The 10,050-nt window shown below is 49.4% G+C and overlaps 1 long non-coding RNA gene across 1 annotated transcript; it reads left to right on the top strand.

The window, feature by feature from the left end:
• Positions 1–6,295, top strand: LOC147121660 (uncharacterized). Its single transcript, XR_015077593.1, has 2 exons — positions 1–3,625; positions 5,413–6,295. It is a non-coding gene; the product is annotated as an uncharacterized LOC147121660 (long non-coding RNA).
• The last annotated feature ends 3,755 nt before the right edge of the window (positions 6,296–10,050 follow it).

The raw sequence follows: 10,050 nt of genomic DNA, 5'->3' as shown, positions 1-10,050 counted from the left end.
GTCGAGGCGGGTCCGCCGTTTCACCGGAGCTCGGCCTCCCTCCTTCACTGCTGTGCGGCTCGGGCCCAGTCTCACTGCTCGACGGCCGGGGACATTCCGCTCGGGCCTTCCCTCACTGCTCGACGGCCCGGGGACAGTCCGCTCGGGCCCTCCCTCACTGCTCAACCACCTGGGGACAGTCCGTCCGGGCCCTCCCTCATTGCTCGACCGCCCGGGGACAGTCCGCCCGGGCCCTCCCTCACTGCTCGACCGCCCGGGGACAGTCCGCCCGGGCCCTCCCTCATTGCTCGACCAGCGGGACCGGGGACAGTCCGCCCGGGCCCTCCCTCACTGCTCGACCACCCGGCCCGGGGACAGTCCGCCCGGGCCCTCCCTCCCTCACTGCTTGACCGCCGGGGACAGTCCGCCCGGGGCCATCCCCTCCTCGGCCTGCTGGGCAGCAGTGAGTCAACACTCGAGCTGCAGGATTCGGGGCCTGTAAGCTGGGTCGCTGTGAATCAGTCGGTCGGGCAGCGCGGGGATTATGCGGTGAGGAGCCGGCAGCAGAAACTACATCAATGCATCGATCCCCAGGGTGAGGGACGGAGGTGAAATACAGCAACGACATCATCTCGCTTTGCGCCAGAGCGTCAGCTAGGCCGGTGAATGCAGCACGGATCAGCCTTCAGATCTCAGTCAATATAATTGGGATCACCCGAGCATCAAACGTGATTCCGAACCAACCCGCCCCATTGAGTCCTGCTTGAAACTGTCACAGATAATCTTACATAGAAACATAGAAAATAGGAGCAGGAGTAGGCCATTCGGCCCCTCGAGCCTGCTCCACCATTGAATGCGATTATGGCTGATCATCCAAATTCAGTACCCGGTCCCTGCTTTCTGCCCATACCCCTTGATCCCTTTAGCCTTAAGTACCCTAGGATGTAGATTATCAGGCCCTGGGGATTTATCGGCCTTCAATCCCAATTTCCCTAACACCATTTCCCTACAAATACTTATTTCTTTCAGTTCCTCCCTTTCATCAGACCCTATGTTCCCCGACATCTCTGGGAGGTATTGTTACTCATTTGGTTAGCCCAATCTATATGTAGATTAAAGTCACCCATGATGACTGCTGTGCCCTTATTGCACACTTCTCTAATTTCCCTTTTAATGCCATCCCCAACCTCTGCATTACTGTTTGGAGGTCTATATACCACTCGCACTAATGTTTTCTGCCCCTTGGTATTTCTCAGTTCTACCCATACAGATTCCACATCATCAGAGCTAATATCCTTCCTTACAGTTGTGTTAATCCCTTCTTTAACCAGCAATGCTACCCCACCTCCCTTTCCTTTTTGCCTATCTTTCCTGAATATTGAATACCCCTGGATGTTGAGTTCCCAGCCTTGGCCACTCTGGAGCCATGTTTCCGTAATCCCAATCAAATCAAATCATATTCGTTTACCTCTATTTGCGCAGCTAATTCATCCACCTTATTACAAATGCTCCTCGCATTAAGACACAAAGCCTTCAGGCTTGTTTTTTTAACACTCTTAGACCTATTAGAATTATTATTTACTGTGGCCATGTTTGATTTAAACCGTTGATTTCTCTGACTGCCACTTTTGTTTTTCTCCTTCCTATCTTTTGCTTTTATCCTTGTTTCCCTTTCCTCTGTCTCCCTGCTCAGGTTCCCAACCCCCTGCCATTTTAGTTTAAACCCTCCCCCAGAGCACTAGCAAACACTACCCCTAGGACGGTCCCAGCCCTGCCCAGGTGCAAACCATCCGGTTTGAACTGGTCCCACCTCCCCCAGAACCGGTTCCAATGTCCCAGGAATTTGAATCCCTCCCCCTTGCACCATTCCTCTAGCCACGTATTCATCTGAAATATCCTTCTATGTCTACTCTGACTAGCACGTGGCACTGGTAGCATTCCTGAGATTACTACCTTTGAGGAGCCCGATCCAAGTGGTGAATCTGCCATTTCCACTTCAAGTTGAGCAAGCAGAAATAGACAAACCGTGGAATGAAATTTTATGTATGTGAATTGATATTGCCGATTTGCTGGAATGACCTTTTTCAGAAATTAAACTCTTTTGGGCGGTGGGCAAGTCGAAGCATTTTGAAGTGAGTGTGGGGATCTAGCTAAAGGAGGACCAAGCTCAGTTGGTCCAAAAGGAATGATCATAGGGGTCTTGGGAATAGGGGACACCAAGGAACAAATCTTTCTAACTGGACATTGAGTGGTAAATGGGGGCCTACTGAAATGAAACATGAAGGAATAACTAGGCGGATCTAGTTTTTCACCTAATTTTCTCCCCTCCTGATCTGAAGCTACCAAGTCTTGGTATTGGTGCTGGTTGCCCTGTGGAACCTTGTGCATGTATCCATTCTTCGTGTGAACCTGGATACCAAGTATTGGCAAGCTATGACAGCTGAGCTGACCTTGTCCTCATCAGTGCCCACACAAGTACACTTCCAGCAGGAGTCTTGCATAGTAATCAGGATTGGGAAAGTTGGCCCCTTTTTAGTTTTTTCTTCTTACGTTGACACCAATCGTAGTGAATGTGATCCTTTGCACTCTGAGATCAGACATGAAGCGTTGGTTAGGCCACAACTGGAGTATTGTGTCCAGTTCTGGTCACCACACTTTAAGAAGGATGTGAAGGCACTTGAGAGGGTGCAGAGGAGATTTACCAGAATGGTTCCGGGGATGGGGGATCTTAGCTACGAGGACAGGTTGGAGAAGCTGGATTTGTTTTCATTAGAGCAAAGGAGGTTGAGGGGTGATTTGATAGAGGTGTACAAGATTATGACTGGTTTGGATAGGCTAGACAGGGAAAGGCGGTTCCCACTAGTTGATGGTACAAGGACTAGGGGACAGATTTAAGGTTTGGAGGGGGGGGGATGTGAGGAAAATATTTTTTACGCAGCGAGTGGTGATGACCTGGAATTCGCTGCTGACGGAAGTGGTGGAATCTCCAGTGTTTTCAAGGGGAGACTTGATAGGTACTTGAGGGAAATAAACTTGCAGGGCTACGGGGATAGAGCGCGGGAATGGGACTAACTGGATTGCTCTACAGAGAGCTGGCACGGACTCGATGGGCTGAATGGCCTCCTTCTGTGCCGTTATGACTCTATGTCTAACGCGAGACCAGGGCCCTAACCCGAGACCAGAGCCGATCCTGCTCTGTGAAGACTCTCACACTTAGAGTCATTGGAGGAGCTCAAGTGACATCTGGCTTCCCGGAGGGTTGGTGAGAGGAGGCGTAGAAATAAATGGTCAAACATCACACCAAGAATAGACAGGCTCGGCAGTAAAAAGCAGGCACACCCATCTCAGGGATCTAAGTAATTACCTGTTAAAAGTATTGGCCCAGTAATTTGGGTCCCAATGCATGAGTACGCACGGGGTACCCACGCGTGGACCCGATGGAAGTGCCGGTTTGTTGCATGCACAGCGCATGTGTGGGAAAACGGCACTTCCGGTCCCCTGAAAGCAGGGGTTAAGAGGTGAAACGCGTGCGACGTATGAGGCAGCGCGTGCGCGTTGAACTTTTTTTTTGACAGGTTTGCCCGTGCGTGAAGGCCTCCACTTTTTACACATTAAAAAAGCAGACGTAAGGACTTCATTTTAACAGGTAAGTGGTCAATTAATTAAAATTAGAACATTTTTTCCACAGGTTTATTATTTTTAAATACTTTACAGTAAGGTAAGTATTTTTAGCTCCGATTTTTTATTAAAAAATTTTTTTCAAAAATTTAAATTATTGTTTAAAATGGTTATTTAATGTTATTTATAGTTGATTTAAATAGTGTGATGTTTTTGTTAAATTTATTTTAAGGTTATGTACTGTTTTGGGCGCCCGGAGTTTTCATGAGTTTGACAGGTCTTATGTCAAACTCATGAATGGACTTTTCCCTCCTCCGATTGGTTGCCCAGTGCTCACGTGATCCCAGCCAACGCATCGCACTAACTACGCCGCTGGGTCACGCAAGCACAGCGTGCCGGGAGCTGGAACGGGCCACAGACAGGAAATCCACGCAGGCCCAGGCCTCAACTGTCGGCGCGCAATGTAAGTGTAGGTCGGGGGCTTGCACCCGCGGGAAGCCCCCGACACGAATTTCTGGGCCATTATTAAAACACACTTTACATGCAGCACTGTCATATTATGAGTATTATATTATAATTTAGATGGGGGGTGGTCCATTACTAATTGATTTGAAAAGGGATCCTTCAACCTAAAAAATTTGAGAACCACTGATCTATCCAAGCCTACAGCGCGGGTCAAATTGATACTAAGCCAGACGTGGCCATCCAATTATATATTTAACAATGACGTACCATCATTGCATGGAATTTCTGTAGGGGTTCACTTCAATCATCCACCCTAACATCGGCATAAGATAACCTCAGAGAAATGCCAGAAACTACACACACAGCAACTTACTTTTGTCATTGCATATGAATTGGTAAGAAACTTGAAGCTTTAAAAGCTTTCAAAATACAAACAATTTTAAAATATTGCACATAGAAAGAAATAAATGGTGCATATAATTTACAGGTGAAGTTTTGAGATCTATGGGCATTAGACACAAGATTTAACAAGTGAAATCACTGCAGCATCAAAGCAAAATGAAGCAAATAGCCAAAACAGTGGCGTACAAGATGGATGCTTAAAGTATACATTGCCTTGAGTTTCATGTCAAGTAAGGGAGACAGTCAGGCCCGAGGTGGTACAAAGAGTCACAAGATTGATCCCTAATTTCAGAGGACTGCATCATGAGAAAATGATGGAGAAACGTGGGCATTTTAGACTTGTAAGGAGGTGCCCAAGAAGGGAGCACAGAGGTATGTAACAGTAGAGGAAACTCTCGATTTACCGGCACCTAAATAACCGGAAATTCTGTTAACCGGCAAAATTCAGGAGTAAGTTTTACTTCATTATTAGTGGCCGTTCCTGGATCTGGCTGTGTAACCGGGGTTCCTGCACCTGTTGCTAAGCAACAGGGACGCCTGGATCTTGTGGCAGGGTTCCTGCACCTGTTGCTAAGCAACAGGGAAACCTGGATATGTTGCTGTGTACGGGGCTCTCGTACCTTTTACTATACCTCTCTGTAATCTGGACTTTTTGATAAACCGGCACCACGTCGGTGCCGGATAAAAAAGAGTTTCCTGTAATTGGTAGAGAACATTACTTCACATTAAACCATGGCAGTAGGACAGACAAGGAGACGCAAGCTTCTACATTATGTCTTCATGTGGAGCTGTAGCAAGGCCAGTGTGATGGGATTTTGGAAGTAGAAGCCATAGGTGCTATTTCTGTTATATTTTCCTTTATCCTTCAGAGTTTGTAGGTAAACCAAATGCATACTTTCTGGAGTAGACATATCCCTATCACTAAAAATGACTTGATTAAATCCACAGACAATGCTTACCACTGCAAGAAAGACCGTCATTAGCTGCAACAACTGTTCCAATAGCGAGTATCCTGTTAGAAAGGCAGTTGTCTCAAAATTTAAACCTGCAATACAAAAGGCCGAAAGAAAACTTCTCATCTTCAGTTCATATGCTTTACCTGGTAAGTTCCATATTGCAATGGAATTCCGTAATGCCTACCACCCACAGTATTGTCTGTCCAAACCCCAGTTAATTCATTCAAAAAAAAAACCAAAAATTTAAAATGCTTTGAGGGGAAAAATTCCGTATCGACCATTTTGGGGTGCTAACATCACCTGGGCGCTAACTTTAGCGCCGGTGAACGCGAAATTGAGTTTTAGCACCCCAAGAGGGAAGTGGAGCACTAAATCAAACGCTGTGTAGCGGTACCACCGGGTGTCCCTTACTTACCTGTACATAATTCCCTTTACCTATGTTTGTATATACAGTTTACCTGTACGGGGCGTTGCCCCTTTATGGACGCGAGCCGGCCCAGCTCGGCCTTCCGCTCCCGCGACGGCCGTTGGCCCGGTTCGGCCTTCCACGCCCGCGATGGCCGCCGGCCCAGTTCGGCCTCCCGTTCCCGACTTCGGCCGCAACGGCCAGCTGCAGTGCCGAGTAAACGCGCTGACGTCATCGCGCACATCACGTGACCGCCCTAAGCGCGGGCAAACGCGATGACGTCACAACGCAAGTCACATGACGCCCCAAGCGCGGGAAACGCGAGCAACGCGATGACATAATCGCACAAACCTAGTCAGTCCTCGTGGCGTCCCCACTGGGGAAAGACCTGTTCCACGGCTCTCCTGCATCGATCTACGTTGTTTGTTGTATTTCGTCAAATCCTTCATTAAAGACTTATTGGATTGTTTCTCCTGAGTTGACCTCAGTGATTTGGTTAGGAATACACCTATTCCTACAGCTGCACATTCTCTTAGGACGCTAACATCGCAGGACGGGGCGCTACCTTCAGAGCGCTAATCAAGTTCCAGCGCTGTCAATTAGAGAGTCCTCAGACAGACTGGCACTTTCCAGTTCTTAAAAGGGAGGTTCAATCATGCTGCACAGCCTCACTGATCATTGCTGCTTGTGAACTGGGCCTGCAAGGAGCTGCAAGCCTTCATTCAAGCACCTGATGGCTGATCAGAGGCCCAGAGAGCTTGCCGGTTCAGCGACCACGTCTTAGAGGCTCTGGTCGTGGCCGTGGAACGCCGACGGGCAGTGCTCTTCCCAGACACTGGCAGGAGGCCATTGCCACAAGCCTTTAGGAGGATGTGGAGGTAGGTCACCCAGCACGTCAGCCAGAAGTGTGGTCCCCAGAACTCCCATCCAGTGCCGGAAGAAATTCAACAACCTCACTCGGGTAGTCGGGGTGAGTAGATGCTTCAAAAACCTCTGCATGCCACCATCTCAACCTCACTCTGTGCACACACTGTATAAATCGCCACATCCCCAACACTTGCCCACCAACTAAAAGGGACATGCACATCTCACGCCTTGCATACATTAACAGCCATTCAACTATGGTAGGCACATATGCCGAATACATAGCTGCACACTTGCATGCTTTCCTTTTTCTTGCAGGCCAAGCTTGCTCACAACAGGAGGGAGCCGATACGAATGAGAGGAGGACCTGCATCCCCTTACAGACCTGGAGGAGCGAGTGGGCCGCATCATTTAACATAAGAACATAAGAAATAAGTGCAGGTGTAGGCCATTTGGCCCTTCGAGCCTGGTCCACCATTCAATAAGATCATGGCTGATCATCTACCTCATCTGCACTCTCCCCATATCCCTTGATTCCCTTAATATTAAAAAATCTATCGATCTCTGTCTTGAATATAAATGACTGAGCCCTCTGGGGTAAAGAAATCCAAGGATTCACCACCCTCTGAGTGAAGAAATTTCTCCTCATCTCAGTCCTATGGCCGTTTTCTTATTCTGAGACTGTGACCCCTGGTTCTAGACTCCCCAGCCAGAGGAAACATCCTCGCAGCGTCAAGCCCTGTAAGAATTTTGTATGTTTCAATGCGATCGCCTCTTATTCTTCTAAACTCTAGAGAATATAGGCCTAGTCTACTCAATCTCTCCTCATAGGACAATTCCCCCCATCCCAGGAACCAGTCTGGTGAACCTTCATTGCACTCCCTGTATGGTAAGTATATCCTTCCTTGGGTATGGAGACCAAAACTGTACACAATACTCCAGGTGTGGCCTCACCAGGGACCTATATAATTGCAGTAAGACGTCTTTACTCTTACACTCAAATCCTCTTGTAATGAAGGCCAACATACCATTTGCTTTCCTAATTGCTTGCTGTGCCTGCATGTTAACATTCAGTGCCCAGGCCTTGGGCGCTGTGGCCGTCGGAGATATCGACCTCCTTGGGGGGACAACAATGGTATGTTCAACACCTCTCCCTCTTCTCTCGTACCACTTCCCCCTCACCACAAGCCTTTCCCACTTTCCATCTAAGTATACTGTCTCCATTCCTTGCTCCCTTCCTGCCCCCCCCCCCCCGGCCTTAACCCCACTCTTGTGCCTTTATGCTTTCGGATAATCAGCCACCACATGACCAGCCTGTCCCTCAGCCTCCCAGTGGCAGCGACGCAGGAGAGGAGGAGGAAGAACAAGCCAGAGCCTCACTGCCTGTGTCTCCCGAAGGCACTAGGTCTGATAATGGGGTGACGCGGTCGCTGGAGGGGAGCCTAGTACATGGGTCTGATATGGGTGAATCCCCGGGACCCAGTGGGCTGCAGCAATGACATGGGAATAGGGAAGCTTGGGGGCCGTCTCCCCGGAGGGCGAATTCGTGCGCAAGTTCTGCTGCACGGGACTCAGATGATCTCGATGTGGAGGCGATGGGCATGCACTCCGAGCTCATGGGTGCAATGGCAAGGGTGCCTGAGCATGGATGCACTGGCTAGGAGCTTGGAGGAGTCCGCCTCCAGCATTGCACTCATCTCTGTGCACACCATCGAGCCCATCCATGGCAGTTTGCAAAGGATGGTCGACTCGCAGAGAGACCATGGGGAGCCAGACCTCATGCCGCATGACATGGGTGAGGTGGCAGCAGCTATTGCAGCACAGGCCGAAGCAACACAATGGCTTAGTGCTGTGATGGAGTCTGTGGTTGCTCTCATGCAGTCTCAGATTGATGCCACGCAAGCGCTGACTGCTGCCATCTTCACTGGGTCGCCCACAGTCCACCGGGGATCTCACGGTCCCGCAGCAGGCCAGCAATCTGAGCAGATTGCTCCGGATGTTGAGGTTCTGCCCCGGGGGAGTGGCAGTGTGTCGGTCGAGCAGGAAGGTTCTGTCCTCTCTCAGGATGACAGCATTCCTGCTCCCACCACTGCCACTCCGCCATTGCGCTTGTCACAGCCTGTAACCCAGCCAGCCCAGACTGCTGCTGCCCATGCGGAGGTGGTGCAGTCTGCAGCCGGGCTTTCCAGGCCCAGAGTTGGTGGAGGGCGTCCTGCAAGGCCATCTGCAGTCTCTGGCTTCCAGACGCAGCAGCCTTCCACCAGCTTTACTGCAGCCACTGGGCCACATTACTGGGCTTAAAAGTGGATAAATCCCCAGGCTCTGACGAGATGTATCCAAGGCTGCTGTGTGAGGCAAGGGAGGAGATTGCAGGTGCTCTGACACAAATTTTCAGAACCTCTCTGGCCACAGGGGAGGTGCCAGAAGACTGGAGAACAGCTAACGTAGTACCATTATTCAAGAAGGGATAACCCAGGGAATTACAGGCCAGTGAGCCTAACATCAGTGGTAGGGAAATTAATGGAAAAAATTCTGAGGGGCAGAATTAGTCTCCACTTGGAGAGGCAAGGATTAATCAAGGATAGTCAGCATGGCTTTGTCAGGGGGAGATCATGTCTAATCTGATTGAATTTTTCGAGGGGGTGACTAGGTGTGTGGATGAGGGTAGTGCAGTTAATGTAGTCTACATCGACTTCGGTAGGGCTTTTGACAAAGTCCCACATGGGAGACTGGTCAAGAAAGTAAGAGCCCATGGGATCCAGGGCAATTTGGCACATTGGACCCAAAATTGGCTTACCGGCATGAGGCAGAGAGTGATGGTCGAAGGTTGTTTTTGTGACTGGAAGCCTGTGTCCAGTGGTGTATCGCAGGGATCGGTGCTGGGTCCTTTGCTGTTTGTAGTGTACATTAATGATTTAGATATGAATGTAGGAGGTATGATCAGTAAGTTCGCAGATGACACAAAAATTGGTAGAGTGGTAAATAGCGAGGAGGGAAGCCTCAGGCTACAGGACGATATAGACGGGTTGGTTAGATGGGCAGAACAGTGGCAAATGGAATTTAACCCTGAAAAGTGTGAGGTGATGCATTTTGGGAGGACTAACAAGGCAAGGGAATACACAATGAATGGTAGGATCCTAGGAAGGACAGAGGATCAGAGAGACCTTGGTGTGCATGTACATAGATCCCTGAAGGCAGCAGGACAGGTAGATAAGGTGGTTAAAAAGGCATATGGGATACTTGCTTTCATTAGCCGAGGCATAGAATATAAGAGCAGGGAGGTTATGATGGAGCTGTACAAAATGCTAGTTAGGCCACAGCTGGAATACTGTGTGCAGTTCTGGTCGCCACACTATAGGA

The sequence above is a fragment of the Somniosus microcephalus genome, chromosome 3 (assembly GCF_052327205.1).
Source record: "Somniosus microcephalus isolate GS21.2 chromosome 3, FLI_Smic_1.0, whole genome shotgun sequence".
NCBI classification, from domain to species: domain Eukaryota; kingdom Metazoa; phylum Chordata; class Chondrichthyes; order Squaliformes; family Somniosidae; genus Somniosus; species Somniosus microcephalus.
This window is presented reverse-complemented; position numbering and strand designations above follow the sequence as displayed.